The sequence below is a fragment of the Carassius gibelio genome, chromosome A8, assembly GCF_023724105.1.
Source record: "Carassius gibelio isolate Cgi1373 ecotype wild population from Czech Republic chromosome A8, carGib1.2-hapl.c, whole genome shotgun sequence".
In the NCBI taxonomy this organism is placed as follows: Eukaryota; Metazoa; Chordata; class Actinopteri; order Cypriniformes; family Cyprinidae; genus Carassius; species Carassius gibelio.
In genome coordinates, this window is record NC_068378.1 from 6729391 (window position 1) to 6739499 (window position 10109).

The 10109-nt window shown below is 42.6% G+C and overlaps 1 long non-coding RNA gene across 1 annotated transcript; it reads left to right on the top strand.

Annotated features, from left to right (window-relative positions):
- Positions 1-330: 330 nt before the first annotated feature.
- Positions 331-3264, top strand: LOC128018277 (uncharacterized). Its single transcript, XR_008184798.1, has 3 exons — positions 331-428; positions 872-1091; positions 1214-3264. It is a non-coding gene; the product is annotated as an uncharacterized LOC128018277 (long non-coding RNA).
- The last annotated feature ends 6845 nt before the right edge of the window (positions 3265-10109 follow it).

Genomic DNA, 10109 nt, shown 5'->3' on the forward strand with positions numbered 1-10109 from the left:
GTTGAACAACATGCTGCGTTGACAGCAACTCTCATGGCTGACAGAAATACCAGGCATCTTGTGCTAAGAGGGTCATACATCTCTACACTTGAGGACACATGTAGGGTGCTGAAGCCACTCAGAACATTTACCGATTCCCTGGCTTCAGATAAATGCATCACAATCTCATCCCTGAGGCCTGCCCTTCAGCATCTGACTGAATCCATCCGGGCAGAAAAGGATGATGACAGCAGCCTGGTGAGGAGCATGAAACATGCTATCTGCAAGTGTTGAAAAGGCTCTAGGTTAATTCTTATTGGTAGGTTGTGAATGATTGACAGTCGCAACTTAGTCCCGCCCCCAGAGTCTGACGCAACTTATGTTTCGCTTGAAGGCTGTGGAGGGCTCGCGTGTATTCAAGCCATAGATGAGTGTGCGTAACTTTGAAAGTAAGTTTAATTTCCACTCATACTGTCTTTAATCTTGTTATATTGCTATTTGTTGTATTATGGGTTGAAACTTTCAGATGTTGAGTGTTTTCGGATTGCCGTGAGGCTAATGTTAGCGGTATGACTGTGTGCATTATCTTTGCACGTGTGTTCTGAGGCGCGCTGTATATGTGAATAATCATAACGTGAATAATCATAATGATTCATATTTCTCCATATGTTTACTTTAGTGTCTACAATTTACAGATGTTTTTAAGCCATATTTATGTGGATTGTGAAGATTACACTGGATTAAGATATGGTTATAAGACGATGGTCACGTGTCTATTTATAGTCAATTGTTATGTTTTATAGTCATGTATCCTCACGCATCTATTCTTTTGAGTAAAATGTATATTATTTATTACTGTAAACTGATTATTTATATTTCTGTTTTATTATAGAAACCACACTCACACAACCTTAATATGTTCATGCAATGCCCTGAGTATGTTGATGGCTTGATCCTACTATTAAAACTGTGATTGGACTTTGGACTTTTGTGCATTCTTACCGATGCAACGTGATGATCCCAACTAAGTCAGAACCAAGCAATACAGTCCATAAACCTAATTAACAGCAAGAACTTAAAAGAGCGTTATGAGGATTCTGATATGGCTAATGGTGAGTAGGCCGGTGCAACACATTTCTCCAACCTCACCTTATTCTTATACCATTATTACTCATCATGAATGATTGTGTTTTATGAGCTCATTTAATAATTATTTTCTTTGGTTATTTTATAGTGATTAACATGGCCTGTGTACTTGACCCCCGCTTCAAGTTGAACTTTGTGGAAGAGGCAGATTCAATCAAAGGACAGTTAGTGTCACAGTGTGTCTGGCCTTTGTATCACTGGGTGTCCACTAGAGGTCTCACTCCCCCTTATCATCACTGTTCATTGTTTTCAGCTGTTTTCACTTACATTGTTTGCACTTGTCTTTAAATACCTGGATTGTTTCTGTCCTTGTTACGGAGTCCTTGTTTAATGTCTATGCATTTTACATGTCCATCAACTCTTGCCCTTGTCTTGCCTTGCTCTGTGTCCACGTCTTGTTTATGTTTTGTTTTTGGATATTCTGGTTTTGACCCTGCCTGGACTGTTTACCCCTTGGATTTGCCCTATAATAAACTGCTTACCTGCAATTGGATCTCTCCTTGTTTTCGGTGTCGCCTCACGTGACAGTTAGAGCAACAGGTCATGCAGGAGTCTTCTGCAAATGAAGGCACTTCTACTCTCTCACAGGAGTCTTCTGCCAGAGGACAATGTGAAGATGAGGGGAACAGTGTCTCTGTCCCTGAGGCCCCAAAAGGCTTGGCTGGTATTCTCAAAATAATAACAATGAAAAAATAGGAGAAAAACCAATCAGCAGACATGGTGAAATCTACACTAGCATTTCAAGAAGTTTCTGTTTACACATCCTTGCCCACTATTGCTGTTGATAAAGATCCACTTCAGTGGTGGAAGGATAATGAGGAGGAGTTTCCAAGGTTGGCAAAACTGGCACAGAAGATCCTTTGCATTCCTGCCACCAGTGTTGCATCAGAAAGACTTTTCAGTTCTTCAGGAAACATTCAGACAGTGTTTCGCTCCAGTTTGAAACCAGACAAACTTAATATGCTTGTCTTCTTTCACACAGATTTGCCATAGATTGTGAATGCAACAAGTAAAAATTAGGGCCGGGACTTTAACGCGTTAATTGAGATTAATTAATTACACAAAAAATAACGCTTTAACTAAGATTAATTAATTACAGAAAAAAATTTCCCGCATTTTTAATAACTTATTTTTGCACCGCAGAACGTTTCTCACTGGATGCGTTTCGGCGGACCGATTATACTGAAGCACCAACTAGCGTTCGCATATCACTGCAGCACATCGAGCCTCAAGTATCACCTCAACGCAAAACATATAGCAGCTAGCGTGGACTTTACACTTTATGTTGAACTATGTATTATTTTGTTGGTGCAACAGTTTATGTTGAACTCTCTATTGTTTTGCCCAAGGTTATTGAGAGTTAGACTTAGTATGTTATTTCCTCTGAAGCAACAGAGAGATGTTTTCTAATAGTCAGGGTTTCCAATGTTCTGAATGTAATTGACAGTATTGTGTTTTACTTTAAAAACACTTTACAGAAAGTTCTAGCACCTATGAGCTTCCTGAATTTCTGAAATGTACTATTTCTAAATTATTTCTAAATATGCTATTGCTACACTTCATGGCAAAAATTGCACTGGTCTGCTAGACTTGGTTGAACAAAAATGAACAATATTTTTTTGCTTAAGCTTATGTATTCAGTCATTATTCAATGGTATACTATAAATCCATGTGAAAAAAAAAATACTTCTCACTGTTCTCAGGTCAAATATTTATCTGCGATTAAAATGCGATTAATTTCGATTAATTAATTACAAAGCCTCTAATTAATTAGATAATTTTTTTTAATCGAGTCCCGGCCCTAGTAAAAATATGTGTGCCTTGTTTATCAGTATTCCTAATGCTTGTTGGGTAAAAAAGAGAAAATAAGTAAAAATGAGTTTAATGCCTGAGAAGGCAATACGTTAAAATACATGTGCCTTGTTTATCAGCTAAATGAGTTTAATGGCTGAGAAGGCAATAAGTTAAAATACATGTGCCTTGTTTATCAGTATTCCTAATGCTTGTTGGGTAAAAAAGAGAAAATAAGTAAAAATGAGTTTAATACCTGAGAAGGCAATAAGTTAAAATACAAGTGACTTGTTGATCAGTATTCCTTGTGTATGTTGAGTAAAAAAGAATAAATTAAGAACAAATTAATTTGACTGTTTCACTCTCACCCCCCGCGTATAGATATCGAGATATTGTGGTATATTTTGCTCACATCGTGACAGCCCTACTTCGGACGCAAGCTTCAGACGAAGAAGATAATGACGTGCTCTGTTGCCGGCCAACAAGTTGGTGTTTTTTCAATGTATGCTTCAGACACGGGTCACGACGAGGTGCTCCCCTAAGCGACCCCTAGAGGCCGCTATGTCTCGTTCCCTACTCAGGGAACTATGGTTACATATGTAACCTGAGACAGTTTTGTGCATATCCACACAAACCAATAAACATTGAGATTGGGCATGTTCACTCTGGAGTAGCTGCAGTTCTTTCTAACCGAAGAATTAGGCTAGCTGAGTTCCAACCATCCAGCTGCGCACAGAATATCCCACATACAGGTGTATATCAATAAATAAGAATGTAGTGGAAAAGTTCATTTATTTCAGTAATTCAAATCAAATTGTGAAACTTGTGTATTAAATAAATTCAATGCACACAAACTGAACTAGTTTAAGCCTTTGATTATTTTAATTGTGATGACATTTGGCTAACATTTATCAAACCTCACAAATTCACTCAACAAATTAGAATACTTCATAAGACCAATAATAATTGTGGTCCATTGTGGTAATAAAAAGCATTTTTAGTGCATTGTTAGCTTTCTGGAAAGTATGTTCATTTACTTTACATGTACTCAACACTCGGTAGGGGCTCTTTTAGCTTTAAATATTGACTCAGTTCAGTGTGGCATGGAGGTGACCAGTTTGTGGCACTGCTGAGGTGGTATGGAATCCCAGGTCTCTTTCACAGTGGCCTTCAGCTCATCTGCATTTTTGGTCTCTTGTTTCTCATTTTATTCTTGACAATACCCCATAGATTTTCTATGGGGTTCAGGTCTGGGGAGTTTGTTGGCCAATCAAGCACACCAACACCATGGTCAGCTTTTGGTGCTTTTGGCAGTGTGGGCAGGTGCCAAATCCTGCTGGAAAATGAAATCAGCATCTTCAAAAAGCTGGTTAGCAGAAGGAAGCATGAAGTGCTCCAAAATTTCTTTGGACCACAATGGACCAACACCAGCAGAAGACATTACACCACAAATCATCACAGACTGTGGAAACTTAACACTGGACTTCATGCAACTTGGGCAATGAGCTTCTCAACCCTTCCTCCAGACTCTAGGACCTTGGTTTCCAAATGAAATACAAAACTTGCTCTCATCTGAAAAGAGGACTTTGGACCACTTGGCAACAGTCCAGTTCTTCTTTTCCTTAGCCCAGGTAAGATGCCTTTGACATTGTCTGTGGTCCAGCAAATTCCTTGACTTGTCTGTGTGTGGTGGCTCTTGATGCCTTGACCCCCAGCCTCAGTACATTCCTTGTGAAGTTCACCCAAATTCTTGAATTGATTTTTCTTGACAGTCCTCATAAGGCGGCAGTTCTCTCAGGTGGTTGTGCATCTTTTTCTTCCACACGTTTTCCTTCCACTCAACTTTCTGTTAACATGCTTGGATACAGCACTCTTTGAACAGCCAGCTTCCTTGATAATGAATGTTTGTGGCTTACCCTCCTTGTGAAGGGTGTCAATGATTGTCTTCTAGTGACCCAAACTGATACACCATTCTTAGAGAGACCACAAGGCTCAAAAAACCTATGCAGGTTTTTTGTGTTGATTAGTTGATTGGCATGTCACCATATTCTAATTTGTTAAGATGGGTTTTTGTTAAATGTGAGCAAAAATCATCACAAATAAAAGAAACAAAGACTTGAACTACTTCAGTTTATGTGCATTGAATTTATTTAATACACGAGTTTCACAATATGAGTTTAATTACTTAAATAAATTAACTTTTCCACAACATTCTAATTTATTGAATGGATGAGACCATGCCCACCGAAGCACCCCACTCCCCTGGACGGGCTTGGCTGGCAGGCTGCGCCGTACACGCAGAAATTCCGGAACAGGCCCCGCGGGCGGAAGTGAGGATAAATGGCCGGCCATTCTTCACCCTCCTGGACTCCGGCAGCACGATCACCCTCATCAGGCCAACTGTCCTTCCTCCACGGCCCGAACCCAAAGCATGGCTGCCCATCACATGCGTACACGGTTATACCATGGAAGTGCCGGTGTGGCGTGTCCCCATCACAGCTCCTCCCGGCGCATGGCCGGTAGAAGTCGGGATCATCAGGGATCTGCCAGTCCAGGTCCTCCTCGGGAGGTATTGGCCGGGATTTGACCACCTACTGACCACCACCAGCCTGCCTGTCAGCCCCACCGGGAACCGCAAACAGCGGAAGGCAGCAAAGAAGCCCTGATGGCACCCATGAGGTTGACTGCCTGAAACACTGCTGGGCCCAAGTGAGGATCGCTTATGGAAAGGAGTTCCAGCCGGCACCCCATCCAACGCCTCACTTCATAGTAAAAAAAGGCCCGCTTTACTGTGTCGCGCAGGAAAAGGGGGTAGGAAAAAACCCTGCTGGTAGTCCCTTGGTCCAAGACAGAAGCGGTGATGGAACTGGCACATGCACATCCCATTGCAGGCCACCTGGGGGCCCAGAACACAGTCCAACGTATTCACAACTGTTTCCACTGATCGGGCCTGGAGACCGAAGTCAAGCGCTTCTGTCAAGCCTGTCCTACCTGCCAGTGGATGTCTCCACGTACCCTTCCCCCATGCCCGCTGATACCGCTTCCCATCATCAAGGTGCCCTTCGAGTGAATCAGAATGGACCTAGTGGTGCTGCTGCCAAAGTCCGCTGCCGAGGCCATCCCCCTCCGTAAGGCCTCCGCAAAAGCCATCTCCTGCTGAGTAGTTGGGTCGGCATACCATCCCAGATACTGACTAACCAAGGCACCCCCTTTACGTCCCGGATGATGGCTGACCTCTGCAAGCTCCTAAAAATCAAACAGCTCTGCACCACCGTGTACCACCCTGAAACGGATGGCCTGGTCGAGCGGTTCAACCAAACACTGAAGCAGATGTTACGGCGAGTGGCTGCCAAGGACAAGCAGGACTGGGACAAGATGTTGCCCTACGTACTCTTCAGAATCTGAGAGGTACCCCAGGCTTCCACCGGCTTTACCCCATTCGAGCTCCTCTCAGGCCGGCAGCCCTGTGGCCTGCTTGACATCGCCAGAGAGGCGTGGGAGCAACAGCCAGCCATCCACCGAACCACGGTGGAACACGTCCGGGAGATGCGGGAGCGAATCGACAGGGTCATGCCCATCGTTTGAGATATCCTCAGGAAACATAGTATTAGCTTTCTCAATGATTCTGATGATACTTCGCTCTATGTTTGTTCGTGGCCTGACAAAACATACTAATACATTAAACTAACAGAATGGTTGATTTAACAAATCTGGGTGACTGGTAATTTCCTATTACTAAATTATTATAATAAAAATATAATAATAATTTTAATTGCTTAATTATCGCACCACAAACCTCTGTATGTAATAATCTAGAACACTGTCTAACACTTGATGGCAGTGTTGTAGTCGAGTCACCAACTCTCGAGTCCAAGTCGAGTCTCGAGTCTCAGTGTTTGAGTCCGAGTCCAAGTCCGAGTCACCAAAGAAGAGTCCAAGTCGAGTTACCATTACCAGAGTTCGAGTCCGACTCGAGTCTCGAGTCCCATGTTGGAAATTTTTTTAGGTTTTTTGAGGAAACAATAGCAACCAACTGAGTTGGTAGGCATTGAAGTCCATTATATGAAGAAAACATCCTGAAATGTTTTCCTTAAAAAACATAATTTATGAAAAAACGCCATGGATATCCTGGATGGCATTGGGAGGAGTAAATGATTAGGAAATGTTCTTCTTTGTGTGATCTAATCTTTTAACACTTTATTACAGAAATACATTTACATTTAATCATTTAGCATACGCTTTTATCCAAAGCAACTTACAAATGAGAACAATACAAGCAGTCAGGTCAACAAGAGAACAACAACAGTATACAAGTGCCATGACAAGTCTCAGTTAGTCTAGTATAGAACGCATAGCCAGGTATTATTATTATTATTTATTTATTTTTTTTATTAAATGAAAAAGACAAGAAAAGGAAAAGTACTGGTGTTAGTAGGTTAAGTGCAGGCAAAAAAGATGAGTCTTTAGATGTTTCTTGAAAATGAGTAAAGACTCAGCTGTACGAATTGAGATTGGGAGGTCATTCCACCAACTGGGCACAGTCCAGGAAAAGGTCTGTGAGAGTGATTTTGAATTTCTTTGGGATGGCATCACAAGGTGTTGTTCACTTGCAGAGGGTAAACTTCTGGAGGGCACATAGGATTTAACCAGTGAGTTTAGGTAAGTTGGTGCTGTGCCAGTGGTCGTCTTGTAGGCAAGCATCAGTACCTTGAATTTGATGTGAGCGGCTACTGGTAGCCAGTGTAATCTGATGAGGAGAGGAGTAACATGAGCTTTTTTTGGCTCATTGAAGACAACCCTTGCTGCTGCATTCTGGATCATTTGCAGAGGCTGAAAGTACATGCAGGAAGGCCCGCCAGGAGAGCATTACAATAGTCCAGTCTGGAGAGAACAAGAGCTTGGACAAGAAGTTGGGTTGCTTGCTCTGACAGGAAGGGTCTAATCTTCCTAATGTTGTATAAGGCAAACCTGCAGGACCGGGTCGTTGTAGCAATGTGGTCAGTGAAGCTTAATTGATGATCCATCACAACTCCTAGGTTTCTGGCTGTCCTCGAAGGAGTTATGGTTGACGAGCCCAGCTGTATAGAAAAGTTGTGATGAATCAATGGGTTAGCTGGAATCACCAGGAGTTCCGTCTTTGTAAGGTTAACCTGAAGGTGATGGTCATTCATCCAGCTAGAAATATCACTCAGACAGGCTGAAATGCGAGCAGCTACTGTCGGGTCATCTGGCTGGAATGAGAAGTAGAGTTGGATGTCATCAGCATAGCAGTGATAAGAAAAGCCATGCTTCTGAATGACAGATCCTAAAGATGTCATGTAGATGGAGAAGAGAAGTGGTCCAAGTACTGAGCCTTGAGGAACCCCAGTAGCAAGGTGGTGTGACTTTGAAACATCACCCCTCCAAGACACACTGAAGGATCTGTCAGAGAGGTAGGACTTAACCCACAGGAGAGCAGTTCCAGAGATGCCCATCTTTCTGAAGGTGGACAGGAGAATCTGGTGATTAACAGTGTCAAAAGCAGCAGACAGGTCCAGTAAGATGAGTACCGAGGATTTTGAAGCTGCTCTTGCTAGTCGCAGGGCTTCAATAACCGAGAGCAGAGCAGTCTCAGTTGAGTGGCCACTTTTGAAGCCAGATTGGTTGCTGTCCAGGAGGTTGTTCTGTCCAAGGAACATAGAAAGCTGGTTGAACACAGCTCGTTTAAGTGTCTTTGCAATGAATGGAAGAAGGGATACCGGTCTGTAGTTGTCAAGAAGCGCTGGATTTAGAGATGGTTTCTTGAGCAGTGGGCTTACCCGAGCCTGCTTGAATGCTAAGGGAAATGTTCCAGAGTGAAGAGAGGAGTTGATAATGTGAGTAAGCGAAGGTATGACTGAAGAAGAGATCGCTTGAAGGAGGTGAGTGGGGATAGGATCAAGTGGACAAGTAGTAGGATGATTGGACAGGAGAATCTTGGAGACGTCCATCTCTGAGAGTGGGGAGAAAGAGGATAAAGAGTGTGCATCGGTCATTGTGGAGAATTGGTCACTGATGGATCTTGTCTTATTTGTGAAGAAAGCTGCAAAGTTGTTCGCTGTAAGAGTTGATGGAGGAGATGGAGGTGTCGGATTAAGAAGAGAAGAGAAAGTCTTGAAGAGTGTCCGAGCGTCACAGCAAAAAAAATAAACATGCATTTTACAGGACACTGTACTTAAAACCCTAAAAATCAATACAATATGCAGAGAGAGAGAGAGAGAGAGTGTGTGTGTGTGTGTATGTGTGTGAGAGAGAGAGAGAGCGTTTGTGTGTGAGTGACCGAGTGATTTAGCGTGGGTGCGTTTGTATGTGTTCAAGTGAATGTGTGTGTGTGACGGCACGCGACTGGTAAGAAAGCGACGTGTAACGATAAGGGCCATTCAAATATCGCGTCTTTTGCGTGCTCAAGTTTGTTATTTCCAATGTAGGCGCATAGTATGCGCGCTCATAATGGAAGCATCCAGGCAGGTCCTCAATGCATCGAGTTAAAAACATCTAAACTTTTCAGAATGCCGCAAGCGCACCGCGGGTCATGTGACAAGAACTAACCAATCAGCTTCATCCTTTCCCACGTTTGCCCGAGCGCTTTGGAAAAAAAGTAAAGTGAAAGTAAAATGAGTGATGTCAGTGAGTGTGTTGTCAATCAAAGAGAGCGAGCGGTAGCAGTGTCTGTGAGGTGAAAAGAATAGATCCCGGCCGGTCTTGGGCACGAAACTTTTTTTATAACATTTTTAGTCAAAAATACTCAAATCCTCGAGTCCGAGTCCAATTACGAGTCATCAGTCCGCGAGTCCAAGTCGAGTCAGGAGTCCAGAGAATGGAGTCTCGAGTCGGACTCGAGTCCAAAGAAAAGTGAAAAAAAGTACTCCATCACTGCTTGATGGCTGCTCTCACATTCCTCCGTCATCAATTAGAAACCTAGTGTGCTTTTTGATAGCAACCTTTCCTTTGAAAGTCAAGTTTCTATTTTGTAGAACCGCATTTTTACATTAAAAAATATTTCGAGATTACAACCTATGCTGATTTCAAATGCAGAAAATTCATGCGTTCATGACCTCAAGGTTAGATTACTGAAATGCTTTATTGGGTGGCTGCTCTGTGTGCTTAATAAACAAACTCCAGATTGTCCAAACATGCAGTAGCTAGAGTTCTTACTAGAAACAGGAAGTATGACC